This window comes from Culex quinquefasciatus, chromosome 3 (genome assembly GCF_015732765.1).
Source record: "Culex quinquefasciatus strain JHB chromosome 3, VPISU_Cqui_1.0_pri_paternal, whole genome shotgun sequence".
In the NCBI taxonomy this organism is placed as follows: Eukaryota; Metazoa; Arthropoda; class Insecta; order Diptera; family Culicidae; genus Culex; species Culex quinquefasciatus.
The window spans coordinates 103,739,346-103,753,444 of NC_051863.1; the positions used below are offsets into that span (position 1 = coordinate 103,739,346).

The window sequence follows — 14,099 nt, forward strand, 5'->3', positions numbered from 1 at the left end:
GTTGAAGTTACCGTTCCAACTTTTTTGGAGCCTTGGGCGCTAGTAAAGTATAACTATTACTTAAATTTGGCATAACAAACAAACTTCTTTTTAAGGCAAGGCTAGACTGCAAAAAAATATATATTTTTTTTGGTAAATTCAACTAAAATTTTAGTTACAACTTCATCCTAAATTGTATTAAATAAGTCTTTCCGTGCAGTCTTAAAACACACTAATAGAATTTTACAGGGATTTTTGAAATTCTATATTGATGATAAATACGCTGTGTGATAGAGTGCTGCAAGTCATGATGTGTAGATTGTAACCAGAGATGTTTTGGACTCTATTTACTCTTAAAAATGTCTTTACTTGCACTGAATGGCAGAGAAGAGCTAGTGTAGGAGATGATTTTTTTTGATAGTTTTAATGTTTGACAAATATTAATAATATAGCAAAGCTCTGATGTTTGTAGAATTCTTCAAAGCCATACATTGCAGGTAAAGAGTTTTAAATGAGCAAAAAAAAAGGTGGAGGTGGATACAGTATGTAAATCAAAGTATTTACACCCCTTGGGCGTACATAGTGGACGTACATTTTGTGATGGAATATGCAAACAATTTTAAGTTTGACCTAGTACTACGTTTTGTTCATAAACTCATGCCGAATGTTTTGCTACAAAAAGCTCATGAAAAGACGATTTCTTTCAAAAGTTCTATAACAAATAATATATAAAAATAGAAAAACGTGCAAACAAAGTTTTGTACACCTTTCAAAATATTAACATAAATAAAGCTATTTGTTGATAAATCACCATAAATCTAGTTTCCCAACTCCCAATATTCATCCTACTATTTGAAAAAAATAATTTTGATTGAATATAAAGTTTACTAATTACTTAGTATAAAAGTTTATATACCTCTAGAAATTCTATATTAAACTTATCTAAACATAATTTTGCAAACTTTTTATTTATCTAAGTGTCAACATAATACCATCGAGTTACTAAATAAACATTTGGGAGTGGATATAACACCGTTTTGGGGTTTTATGTATCCATAGAATAGATTTTTCGTTGGAATTTCGTACCAATCCAGAAAATCCACCGGCATCCAAACCGGTCCAAATTTCACAAGTCATTCTATGTGCCTTCGGAAAAAGCATAAAATTTCCGATCTTGTGATATCCAAACTTTGATCCACGTGAATAAAAATTAAAGAAAGTCTTCATTTTCAACAACATTTTTGCCTAGGTAAAGCCCGAAACATCTCTGAATGTAACATCAGGCCTTGTATAATTATCATAGATTTAGTTCACCCATCAAGTTTTGGTAATGCTTCGTGAATCGATTCAGATTTGAAAGCAAATTGGCTTATTTTGAATAAGTGGCCATCCATAATCACATGGATACTTTTTGGAAAATTTATTCTGACATATATTGAGAAAAAAATAATACTTGTTTTTTAGTCACCCATGTAACATTTTTTTCCAGGAGTTCTACAAGAGCTCTTCAAGATAGCTATAGCATAGCAGTTTGGACCGCGGTAGGATAAAATTCTCTTCAAAACTTCTTCAGGAGTTTGGAAGAGTACTTGAAGAGAGTTTTATCCTACCGCGGTCCAAACTGCTATGCTGTAGCTATCTTGAAGAGCTCTGTGGAACTCCTGGAAAAAATGTTACTTGGGCTCTTTATTGACATCCTAGAAATCAGCGTCGGTGAACAACAATACGACAGCGAAGATCGTAAAAACTATCTAGATAAATAAACAAATCCTTGTAACTCACTCGGTTGCCTTCCAAAAATAAAAAAGCCTGTTTTCGGCGATCTCTGATTTCCTCACATAGTATTTTTACGCAGGTTGCTTGATGTAGCATTTTGTTTCACTACTTACCATCTTCAAAACTCATATGACCCCTCCTTCCCCTATTACGCAACGATGAATACTGCCTTAACAGAAACATTCAAGAGTATAAAAATCCGACAGATAGGTAGATTAGATTTATTCCATTAGATTGGATCCTTTAATGAAATCGCTTGTATTTTCATGTCATTGTTTTACTTATTGAACTAATGATATTGTATACTTCATATGACTAAACACGCAGTTCCGGAATTATTCTTTGGTAAATAAAAAAACAAGAAATATCATTATTGCATCGGTGTAATTTAGGGTAGGGTAGTCATCAATGAGACACTTTTGGTTTTCAACTTTCAACGATTTTTCTATTTTTTTTATCAGCGTGTTTTAATGCGCTTTTTGTTGCATTTTCTTTCTTTTAATGTGTTCTAATATTGACCAAAATATGAGATCGATCCGACATCTACAGCCAGAGTTATTCAACTGTCTCATTGTAGACGCATTGGCAGGAACAATGAGACAGCTGATAATGAGACACTCTACGAATCAACATTTTCAAGTAAAACATCATGTTTTTGTATTGTTCCATTGCAGGTGACTTGCCTTGAACATTTCAGGGCAATTTTGTCTACATGAAACTTTAATTAACAAAAGTTACACTAAAAAGTATTTAAATTTTGTAAAATCCATATATTAATAACAAATAACTTTATATTTTTGGTTAAATGAAGTTTAAACTCTATAAATATGCCAAAAATCACTTTTAATTCATGTTTTGAAAGATTTCCATCGATTTTGAAAAGTTTATCGAAGAAAATCAATGTGTCTCATTGTTACCCATGGGCTGAAATGAGTGGGAACAATGAGACAGCCTGGATTCTGGATATATTCAAAATTTTGGCCAAATCTAATGAAAGGACATTGTAGCCCAACTCAATCCCTATGGAACGTCGAAAGAAATTTGAAGAAATATTAGTTTTGGTGTAAATGGCAGCCTACGAGCGAAAAAGTATTTTTTGTCCATAATTTACTTTTACACCCCAGATTCAAACATTTATGAATAACTTTTCAAAGGAGCGTCCATAACCAAAGCCACAAATATGGCAGACGTGTATCCAGTAGACACACCTTTCCCCCAAATATGAGCCTGATTGGTTGAAACTACGACTTGTGAGAGCCATTTTATCATTGTTCCCCGTGTCTCATTGATGACTACTCTACCCTACACACATTTTAGATGCGAGTTGTGTGACGTTTCTAATTACGGCCTAACAAATGCGTTTTCAACTGTAACCAAGTAATTCATAGTTTAAATAGAATGCGATTAATTAGGTTTCTGGAAAAAAGACATTTAGAATAATTTGTTTACATACTAAGAATCGGCAAATTGATTTTTTTTGTTGGGTTGAGACCACTGCGACCATGACTTTGATCTATTGCGGTATACCCATTTTATTATCGCAGTCTTCAGGATGACACGTTACCATTTAGGGTGACTGTCATTGGCTGACGTTGCGGTATGCCCCATTCAGGTATAATTTCTAAAATGAAATCAACTACCTTACTGGGGTTTTCTTGCCAGATCTCTTTAGGGCTTAAAATAGGCCTGTTAAGAATCTGCCTTCGCCTTGCAGATAGTGCGCTGCAGTCGCATATTAGATGTTTTGATGTTTCGGTTCGGCAAATTGATTGGAAAAGGATCAAATCATGTCGAATTGAATGTCATATAGGTTGAACAATATTATACCTGTGCATCCCGCGATATAAAAATGTAGCATGACGAGATAACATTACAGTTAAACCTGCTTAATATTATTGCACTTATGTTTTCTACAAATTCTCAGTTGCTTGAAATTTCATTCGTATTTTTTGAGAAATAGCAACAAAACTATCATATACACATGAAAGTGTGGAACATCCCCGTTCATTTACAAGTGAACGGAAATCTTTGATAATGAAAAATTAAAGTTATCATCGTTTGAAGTTTTTGAACTTTTTTCCTATGGAACGAATTTCGCCTATTTCAATTTAGTATTGTTATAAATCTACATGGACATGATTTATGGTTCAGACCATATTATTTCTTATGGGAAATGAAGCACACAATGTGATTGGAAATAAGGGGAAAAAGTTAGATTTTATTGGAAATTTGGGAGAAATTAGCATAGCATAGCATTGGTGTCTGTCTACCCGAAGTTGCTACTCTGTTATTGACCAGGACCTCCAAGAGTTGCTCCATGGACCACAAATGAAGAGTAGGAATCAATCATCACCACTTCGCAACTTTCAAATGTCCCTATCATGCTAGTCAATCACTGCGCCGGCCACGACCAGTGGTAAGACACGGGAAAGTGGATGGGAATTTTAGCCCGATACTTGAGTGATGAAGACCGCTAAATCGGCTGTGTCTTCGACAAATTATCACGTGAGATTTGAGGGGGTTAGTAAGATGGCTGTGAAGCCAGGATTCACCGTGGTAAGTGATGTGGCCGGTCAAACATATTTATAGTCCTTAATTCTTCGTATGTTCTATCTTGAAAACTTTTTAATCGATCGACCCCCGTCGCGAGCTAATGAATTTATCGTTCATATTCAAGTGTTCAGAATTCCTTCTTTCCATAATTTCTGTATAGGAGCAGATGGGAATCGAACCAAGAACCTTCCACTTACAAAGCGAACAGCGTAACCATTAAGCCACGCCTACCTATGGACATTTGGGAGATATTCTGATAAAACTGCACACCATCTTCCCCAAAAACCGCAATGTTTTGGATATTTAGATAATTTTTTTTTTGATGAATTCTTTTTTGAGAAATTGAGTATACTAATCACTACAGAAATGTGTAATTGGTTGGGTTTATGCTCAACTGTAAGTCACTTTTAGTAATTTTGGAATTTAGCCGAATCAGCATATTTTTGTGTGTTTTGGTTATAAAATTTCCCGTTTCAACTATATGTTCACTTTTCTGTGAGTTCATGGTCCACATGATATTTTTTTAATCTAACTGAGTACTTATAAGTAATAACATAAATTTGGTGTAAAAATCTGTAAAAAGTTAAAATGCATGTAAAATTATAATTAATTTAATTAATTATATTTACTAATTTAATCTCAAATAATTGAGCTTAACATGTTAAAAAAGTCTGGCATCCAAATTTTAAATAATTAAAATTACATACTTACATTATCAGCAAAGGTCTATCGACCCAACGCTGAACAAATCGAAGATTTCCAGGATGCTCGATCTTGGGCCGCTCGCCTCCAGTCTCTCACAATGTTGGTCGCTCTTGCATCTTCGTCAACTGCACACAGCCAACGCGTACGAGGCCTTCCACGAAGCCGACGACCCCGTCCAGGTTCACTGCTGAATATCGTTTTAGCCGTCCGCTCATCCGACATTCTGGCTACATGTCCAGCCCACTTCAGCCTGTCGTGCTTGATGACTTTTAAGATATCAACATGTTTGTAGTCTTGGTACAACTCAAAGTTCATGTGCCTGCGCCACCGGTCTCCTACTTGCTTGTCACCGAAGATAGAACGCAGGATTCTCCGCTCACTTCGCAGCTCACATCGTTGTCGCACGTCACGAGTGTACCAAGATATACAAATTCATCCACTACCTCATATCTTTCCCCATCTATTTCCACCTCCGAAAAACCTTCACCTGCACTGCCACGAGCTCTGTCAGCAACCAGATACTTGGTCTTGGCAGTGTTGATGGTCAGTCCGATCTTCGCAGCTTCCCACTTCAAAGGGACGAACTCCTCCTCCACTGAACGACGATCGATACCAATGATGTCGATGTCGTCAGCGTATTCAAGCAGCATGATGATAAGTGTTCCGTTTCTTTGCCCACCTGCCATGTCACAGTGGTCCGAAACCGAAATCTAGCGTGACAAAATTGATAGCGGCCACACGTTAAGATTTAGAGCTTTGGTGTCTTCGGGACAAATGATCAAGGTCAATAGGGACATCTTTTGATATGGTGGACATTAGGGTGGTCCAAATTTTAGGGTGGTTCAGAATTTTTATTTTGGCGGGATGACGAGATAGCGCTTTGGTGACTTCAGAAAAGTTGTAGGGAACACCATTCTGAGCAACTTTGCTGAAGGGCACAAAGCTCTATCTTGAAACTGGAGGTTTCTAGAGTCATTTTGTAATTTAGGTTGAGGTGTTTATGAAAAAGGAGTTTTTTTTAATTTATCAACTCAGGCTTATGTCGTAGCGAGTTGGTGTTCTCTAGACATTTGTAGAGCTTATCAAAACATACATTTATCTTCCAAGATAGCGAAAATCGGACCTTTTAAACGAAAGTTATAGCCAAAATACGACGAAAAACACGCCATTTTGAAATGTGAATAACTCGAAAAGGTGGTGGAGTTTGACCTCCCTCTAAGCAGCATCTGAAAGTACACATTTTAGAGTACATTTGGTGAAAATATCTCGGAGGTCTTTTTTGTTTAACTCATTTCATCTCAATTTGAAAACGATTTAAAAATTCGTTTTTTGCCCATAACTTTTGATAGAATTGACCAAAACTCGATTTCCATGAACAAAAATGTTCATTTTGACAAGCTCTACAATTGTCTAGAAGGGCCCAAAAATGGACAAAATAATCTAGTGATTGTAAAAGAAGAAACACGTTTATTTTATTTTATTTTATTTTATTTTATTTTATTTTACTTTACTTTACTTTACTTTACTTTACTTTACTTTACTTTACTTTACTTTACTTTACTTTACTTTACTTTACTTTACTTTACTTTACTTTACTTTACTTTACTTTACTTTACTTTACTTTACTTTACTTTACTTTACTTTACTTTACTTTACTTTACTTTACTTTACTTTTTACTTTACTTTACTTTACTTTACTTTACTTTACTTTACTTTACTTTACTTTACTTTACTTTACTTCTTTACTTTACTTTACTTTACTTTACTTTACTACTTTACTTTACTTTACTTTACTTTACTTTACTTTACTTTACTTTACTTTACTTTACTTTACTTTACTTTACTTTACTTTACTTTACTTTACTTTACTTTACTTTACTTTACTTTACTTTACTTTACTTTACTTTACTTTACTTTACTTTACTTTACTTACTTTACTACTTTACTTTACTTTACTTCTTTACTTTACTTTACTTTACTTTACTTTACTTTACTTTACTTTACTTTACTTTACTTTACTTTACTTTACTTTACTTTACTTTACTTTACTTTACTTTACTTTACTTTACTTTACTTTACTTTACTTTACTTTACTTTACTTTACTTTACTTTACTTTACTTTACTTTACTTTACTTTACTTTACTTTACTTTACTTTACTTTTTACTTTACTTTACTTTACTTTACTTTACTTTACTTTTTACTTTACTTTACTTTACTTTACTTTACTTTACTTTACTTTACTTTACTTTACTTTACTTTACTTTACTTTACTTTACTTTACTTTACTTTACTTTACTTTACTTTACTTTACTTTACTTTACTTTACTTTACTTTACTTGCTTTACTTTACTTTACTTTACTTTACTTTACTTTACTTTACTTTACTTTACTTTTTTACTTTACTTTACTTTACTTTACTTTACTTTACTTTACTTTACTTTACTTTACTTTACTTTACTTTACTTTACTTTACTTTACTTTACTTTACTTTACTTTACTTTACTTTACTTTACTTTTTACTTTACTTTACTTTACTTTACTTTACTTTACTTTACTTTACTTTACTTTACTTTACTTTACTTTACTTTACTTTTTACTTTACTTTACTTTACTTTACTTTACTTTACTTTACTTTACTTTACTTTACTTTACTTTGCTTTACTTTACTTTACTTTACTTTTTACTTTACTTTACTTTACTTTACTTTACTTTACTTTACTTTACTTTACTTTACTTTACTTTACTTTACTTTACTTTACTTTACTTTACTTTACTTTACTTTACTTTACTTTACTTTACTTTACTTTACTTTACTTTACTTTACTTTACTTTACTTTACTTTACTTTACTTTACTTTACTTTACTTTACTTTACTTTACTTTACTTTACTTTACTTTACTTTACTTTACTTTACTTTACTTTACTTTACTTTACTTTACTTTTACTTTACTTTACTTTACTTTACTTTACTTTACTTTTTACTTTACTTTACTTTACTTTCTTTACTTTACTTTACTTTACTTTACTTTACTTTACTTTACTTTACTTTACTTTACTTTACTTTACTTTACTTTACTTTACTTTACTTTACTTTACTTTACTTTTTACTTTACTTTACTTTACTTTACTTTACTTTACTTTTACTTTACTTTACTTTACTTTACTTTACTTTACTTTACTTACTTTACTTTACTTTACTTTACTTTACTTTACTTTACTTTACTTTACTTTACTTTACTTTACTTTACTTTACTTTACTTTACTTTACTTTACTTTACTTTACTTTACTTTACTTTACTTTACTTTACTTTACTTTACTTTACTTTACTTTACTTTACTTTACTTTACTTTACTTTACTTTACTTTGCTTTTACTTTACTTTACTTTTTACTTTACTTTACTTTACTTTACTTTACTTTACTTTACTTTACTTCTACTTTACTTTACTTTACTTACTTTACTTTACTTTACTTTACTTTACTTTACTTTACTTTACTTTACTTCTTACTTTACTTTACTTTACTTTACTTTACTTTACTTTACTTTACTTTACTTTACTTTACTTTACTTTACTTTTTTACTTTACTTTACTTTACTTTACTTTACTTTACTTTACTTTACTTTACTTTACTTTACTTTACTTTACTTTACTTCTTTACTTTGCTTTACTTTACTTTACTTTACTTTACTTTACTTTACTTTACTTTACTTTACTTTACTTTACTTTACTTTACTTTACTTTACTTTACTTTACTTTACTTTACTTTACTTTACTTTACTTTACTTTACTTTACTTTACTTTACTTTACTTTACTTTACTTTACTTTACTTTACTTTACTTTACTTTACTTTACTTTACTTTACTTTACTTTACTTTACTTTACTTTACTTACTTTACTTTACTTTACTTTACTTTACTTTACTTACTTTACTTTACTTTACTTTACTTTACTTTACTTTACTTTACTTTACTTTACTTTACTTTACTTTACTACTTTACTTTACTTTACTTTACTTTACTTTACTTTACTTTACTTTACTTTACTTTACTTTACTTTTTACTTTACTTTACTTTACTTTCTTTTTTACTTTACTTTACTTTACTTTACTTTACTTTACTTTACTTTACTTTACTTTACTTTACTTTACTTTACTTTACTTTACTTTACTTTACTTTACTTTACTTTACTTTACTTTACTTTACTTTACTTTACTTTACTTTACTTTACTTTTTTACTTTACTTTACTTTACTTTACTTACTTTACTTTACTTTACTTTACTTTACTTTACTTTACTTTACTTTACTTTACTTTACTTTACTTTACTTTACTTTACTTTACTTTGCTTTACTTTACTTTACTTTACTTTACTTTACTTTACTTTACTTTACTTTACTTTACTTTACTTTACTTTACTTCTTTACTTTACTTTACTTTACTTTACTTTACTTTACTTTACTTTACTTTACTTTACTTTACTTTACTTTACTTTTACTTTACTTTACTTTACTTTACTTTACTTTACTTTACTTACTTTACTTTACTTTACTTTACTTTACTTACTTTACTTTACTTTACTTTACTTTACTTTACTTTACTTTACTACTTTACTTTACTTTACTTTACTTTACTTTACTTTACTTTACTTTACTTTACTACTTTACTTTACTTTACTTTTTACTTTACTTTACTTTACTTTACTTTACTTTACTTTACTTTACTTTACTTTACTTTACTTTACTTTACTTTACTTTACTTTACTTTTTTACTTTACTTTACTTTACTTTACTTTACTTTACTTTACTTTTCTTTACTTTACTTTACTTTACTTTACTTTACTTTACTTTACTTTACTTTACTTTACTTTACTTTACTTTACTTTACTTTACTTTACTTTACTTTACTTTACTTTACTTTACTTTACTTTACTTTACTTTACTTTACTTTACTTTACTTTACTTTACTTTACTTTACTTTACTTTACTTTACTTTACTTTACTTTACTTTACTTAACTTTTCAAAGGAGCGTCCATAACCAAAGCCACAAATATGGCAGACGTGTATCCAGTAGACACACCTTTCCCCCAAATATGAGCCTGATTGGTTGAAACTACGACTTGTGAGAGCCATTTTATCATTGTTCCCCGTGTCTCATTGATGACTACTCTACCCTACACACATTTTAGATGCGAGTTGTGTGACGTTTCTAATTACGGCCTAACAAATGCGTTTTCAACTGTAACCAAGTAATTCATAGTTTAAATAGAATGCGATTAATTAGGTTTCTGGAAAAAAGACATTTAGAATAATTTGTTTACATACTAAGAATCGGCAAATTGATTTTTTTTTTTGTTGGGTTGAGACCACTGCGACCATGACTTTGATCTATTGCGGTATACCCATTTTATTATCGCAGTCTTCAGGATGACACGTTACCATTTAGGGTGACTGTCATTGGCTGACGTTGCGGTATGCCCCATTCAGGTATAATTTCTAAAATGAAATCAACTACCTTACTGGGGTTTTCTTGCCAGATCTCTTTAGGGCTTAAAATAGGCCTGTTAAGAATCTGCCTTCGCCTTGCAGATAGTGCGCTGCAGTCGCATATTAGATGTTTTGATGTTTCGGTTCGGCAAATTGATTGGAAAAGGATCAAATCATGTCGAATTGAATGTCATATAGGTTGAACAATATTATACCTGTGCATCCCGCGATATAAAAATGTAGCATGACGAGATAACATTACAGTTAAACCTGCTTAATATTATTGCACTTATGTTTTCTACAAATTCTCAGTTGCTTGAAATTTCATTCGTATTTTTTGAGAAATAGCAACAAAACTATCATATACACATGAAAGTGTGGAACATCCCCGTTCATTTACAAGTGAACGGAAATCTTTGATAATGAAAATTAAAGTTATCATCGTTTGAAGTTTTGAACTTTTTTCCTATGGAACGAATTTCGCCTATTTCAATTTAGTATTGTTATAAATCTACATGGACATGATTTATGGTTCAGACCATATTATTTCTTATGGGAAATGAAGCACACAATGTGATTGGAAATAAGGGGAAAAAGTTAGATTTTATTGGAAATTTGGGAGAAATTAGCATAGCATAGCATTGGTGTCTGTCTACCCGAAGTTGCTACTCTGTTATTGACCAGGACCTCCAAGAGTTGCTCCATGGACCACAAATGAAGAGTAGGAATCAATCATCACCACTTCACAACTTTCAAATGTCCCTATCATGCTAGTCAATCACTGCGCCGGCCACGACCAGTGGTAAGACACGGGAAAGTGGATGGGAATTTTAGCCCGATACTTGAGTGATGAAGACCGCTAAATCGGCTGTGTCTTCGACAAATTATCACGTGAGATTTGAGGGGGTTAGTAAGATGGCTGTGAAGCCAGGATTCACCGTGGTAAGTGATGTGGCCGGTCAAACATATTTATAGTCCTTAATTCTTCGTATGTTCTATCTTGAAAACTTTTTAATCGATCGACCCCCGTCGCGAGCTAATGAATTTATCGTTCATATTCAAGTGTTCAGAATTCCTTCTTTCCATAATTTCTGTATAGGAGCAGATGGGAATCGAACCAAGAACCTTCCACTTACAAAGCGAACAGCGTAACCATTAAGCCACGCCTACCTATGGACATTTGGGAGATATTCTGATAAAACTGCACACCATCTTCCCCAAAAACCGCAATGTTTTGGATATTTAGATAATTTTTTTTTTTATGAATTCTTTTTTGAGAAATTGAGTATACTAATCACTACAGAAATGTGTAATTGGTTGGGTTTATGCTCAACTGTAAGTCACTTTTAGTAATTTTGGAATTTAGCCGAATCAGCATATTTTTGTGTGTTTTGGTTATAAAATTTCCCGTTTCAACTATATGTTCACTTTTCTGTGAGTTCATGGTCCACATGATATTTTTTTAATCTAACTGAGTACTTATAAGTAATAACATAAATTTGGTGTAAAAATCTGTCAAAAGTTAAAATGCATGTAAAATTATAATTAATTTAATTAATTATATTTACTAATTTAATCTCAAATAATTGAGCTTAACATGTTAAAAAAGTCTGGCATCCAAATTTTAAATAATTAAAAATTACATACTTACATTATCAGCAAAAGGTCTATCGACCCAACGCTGAACAAATCGAAGATTTCCAGGATGCTCGATCTTGGGCCGCTCGCCTCCAGTCTCTCACAATGTTGGTCGCTCTTGCATCTTCGTCAACTGCACACAGCCAACGCGTACGAGGCCTTCCACGAAGCCGACGACCCTGTCCAGGTTCACTGCTGAATATCGTTTTAGCCGTCCGCTCATCCGACATTCTGGCTACATGTCCAGCCCACTTCAGCCTGTCGTGCTTGATGACTTTTAAGATATCAACATGTTTGTAGTCTTGGTACAACTCAAAGTTCATGTGCCTGCGCCACCGGTCTCCTACTTGCTTGTCACCGAAGATAGAACGCAGGATTCTCCGCTCACTTCGCAGCTCACATCGTTGTCGCACGTCACGAGTGTACCAAGATATACAAATTCATCCACTACCTCATATCTTTCCCCATCTATTTCCACCTCCGAAAAACCTTCACCTGCACTGCCACGAGCTCTGTCAGCAACCAGATACTTGGTCTTGGCAGTGTTGATGGTCAGTCCGATCTTCGCAGCTTCCCACTTCAAAGGGACGAACTCCTCCTCCACTGAACGACGATCGATACCAATGATGTCGATGTCGTCAGCGTATTCAAGCAGCATGATGATAAGTGTTCCGTTTCTTTGCCCACCTGCCATGTCACAGTGGTCCGAAACCGAAATCTAGCGTGACAAAATTGATAGCGGCCACACGTTAAGATTTAGAGCTTTGGTGTCTTCGGGACAAATGATCAAGGTCAATAGGGACATCTTTTGATATGGTGGACATTAGGGTGGTCCAAATTTTAGGGTGGTTCAGAATTTTTATTTTGGCGGGATGACGAGATAGCGCTTTGGTGACTTCAGAAAAGTTGTAGGGAACACCATTCTGAGCAACTTTGCTGAAGGGCACAAAGCTCTATCTTGAAACTGGAGGTTTCTAGAGTCATTTTTGTAATTTAGGTTGAGGTGTTTATGAAAAAAGGAGTTTTTTTGAATTTATCAACTCAGGCTTATGTCGTAGCGAGTTGGTGTTCTCTAGACATTTGTAGAGCTTATCAAAACATACATTTATCTTCCAAGATAGCGAAAATCGGACCTTTTAAACGAAAGTTATAGCCAAAATACGACGAAAAACACGCCATTTTGAAATGTGAATAACTCGAAAAGGTGGTGGAGTTTGACCTCCCTCTAAGCAGCATCTGAAAGTACACATTTTAGAGTACATTTGGTGAAAATATCTCGGAGGTCTTTTTGTTTAACTCATTTCATCTCAATTTGAAAACGATTTAAAATTCGTTTTTGCCCATAACTTTTGATAGAATTGACCAAAACTCGATTTCCATGAACAAAAATGTTCATTTTGACAAGCTCTACAATTGTCTAGAAGGGCCCAAAAATGGACAAAATAATCTAGTGATTGTAAAAGAAGAAACACGTTTATTTTATTTTATTTTATTTTATTTTATTTTATTTTATTTTACTTTACTTTACTTTACTTTACTTTACTTTACTTTACTTTACTTTACTTTACTTTACTTTACTTTACTTTACTTTACTTTACTTTACTTTACTTTACTTTACTTTACTTTACTTTACTTTACTTTACTTTACTTTACTTTACTTTACTTTACTTTACTTTACTTTACTTTACTTTACTTTACTTTACTTTACTTTACTTTACTTTACTTTTTTACTTTACTTTACTTTACTTTACTTTTTACTTTACTTTACTTTACTTTACTTTACTTTACTTTACTTTACTTTACTTTACTTTACTTTACTTTACTTTACTTTACTTTTTACTTTACTTTACTTTACTTTACTTTACTTTACTTTACTTTACTTTACTTTACTTTACTTTACTTTACTTTACTTTACTTTACTTTACTTTACTTTACTTTACTTTACTTTACTTTACTTTACTT

The 14,099-nt window shown here is 32.0% G+C and overlaps 1 protein-coding gene across 1 annotated transcript in view; it reads left to right on the forward strand.

Annotated features, from left to right (window-relative positions):
• Positions 1–14,099, forward strand: part of LOC6052802 — a 106,559-nt gene that overhangs the window by 67,081 nt on the left and 25,379 nt on the right.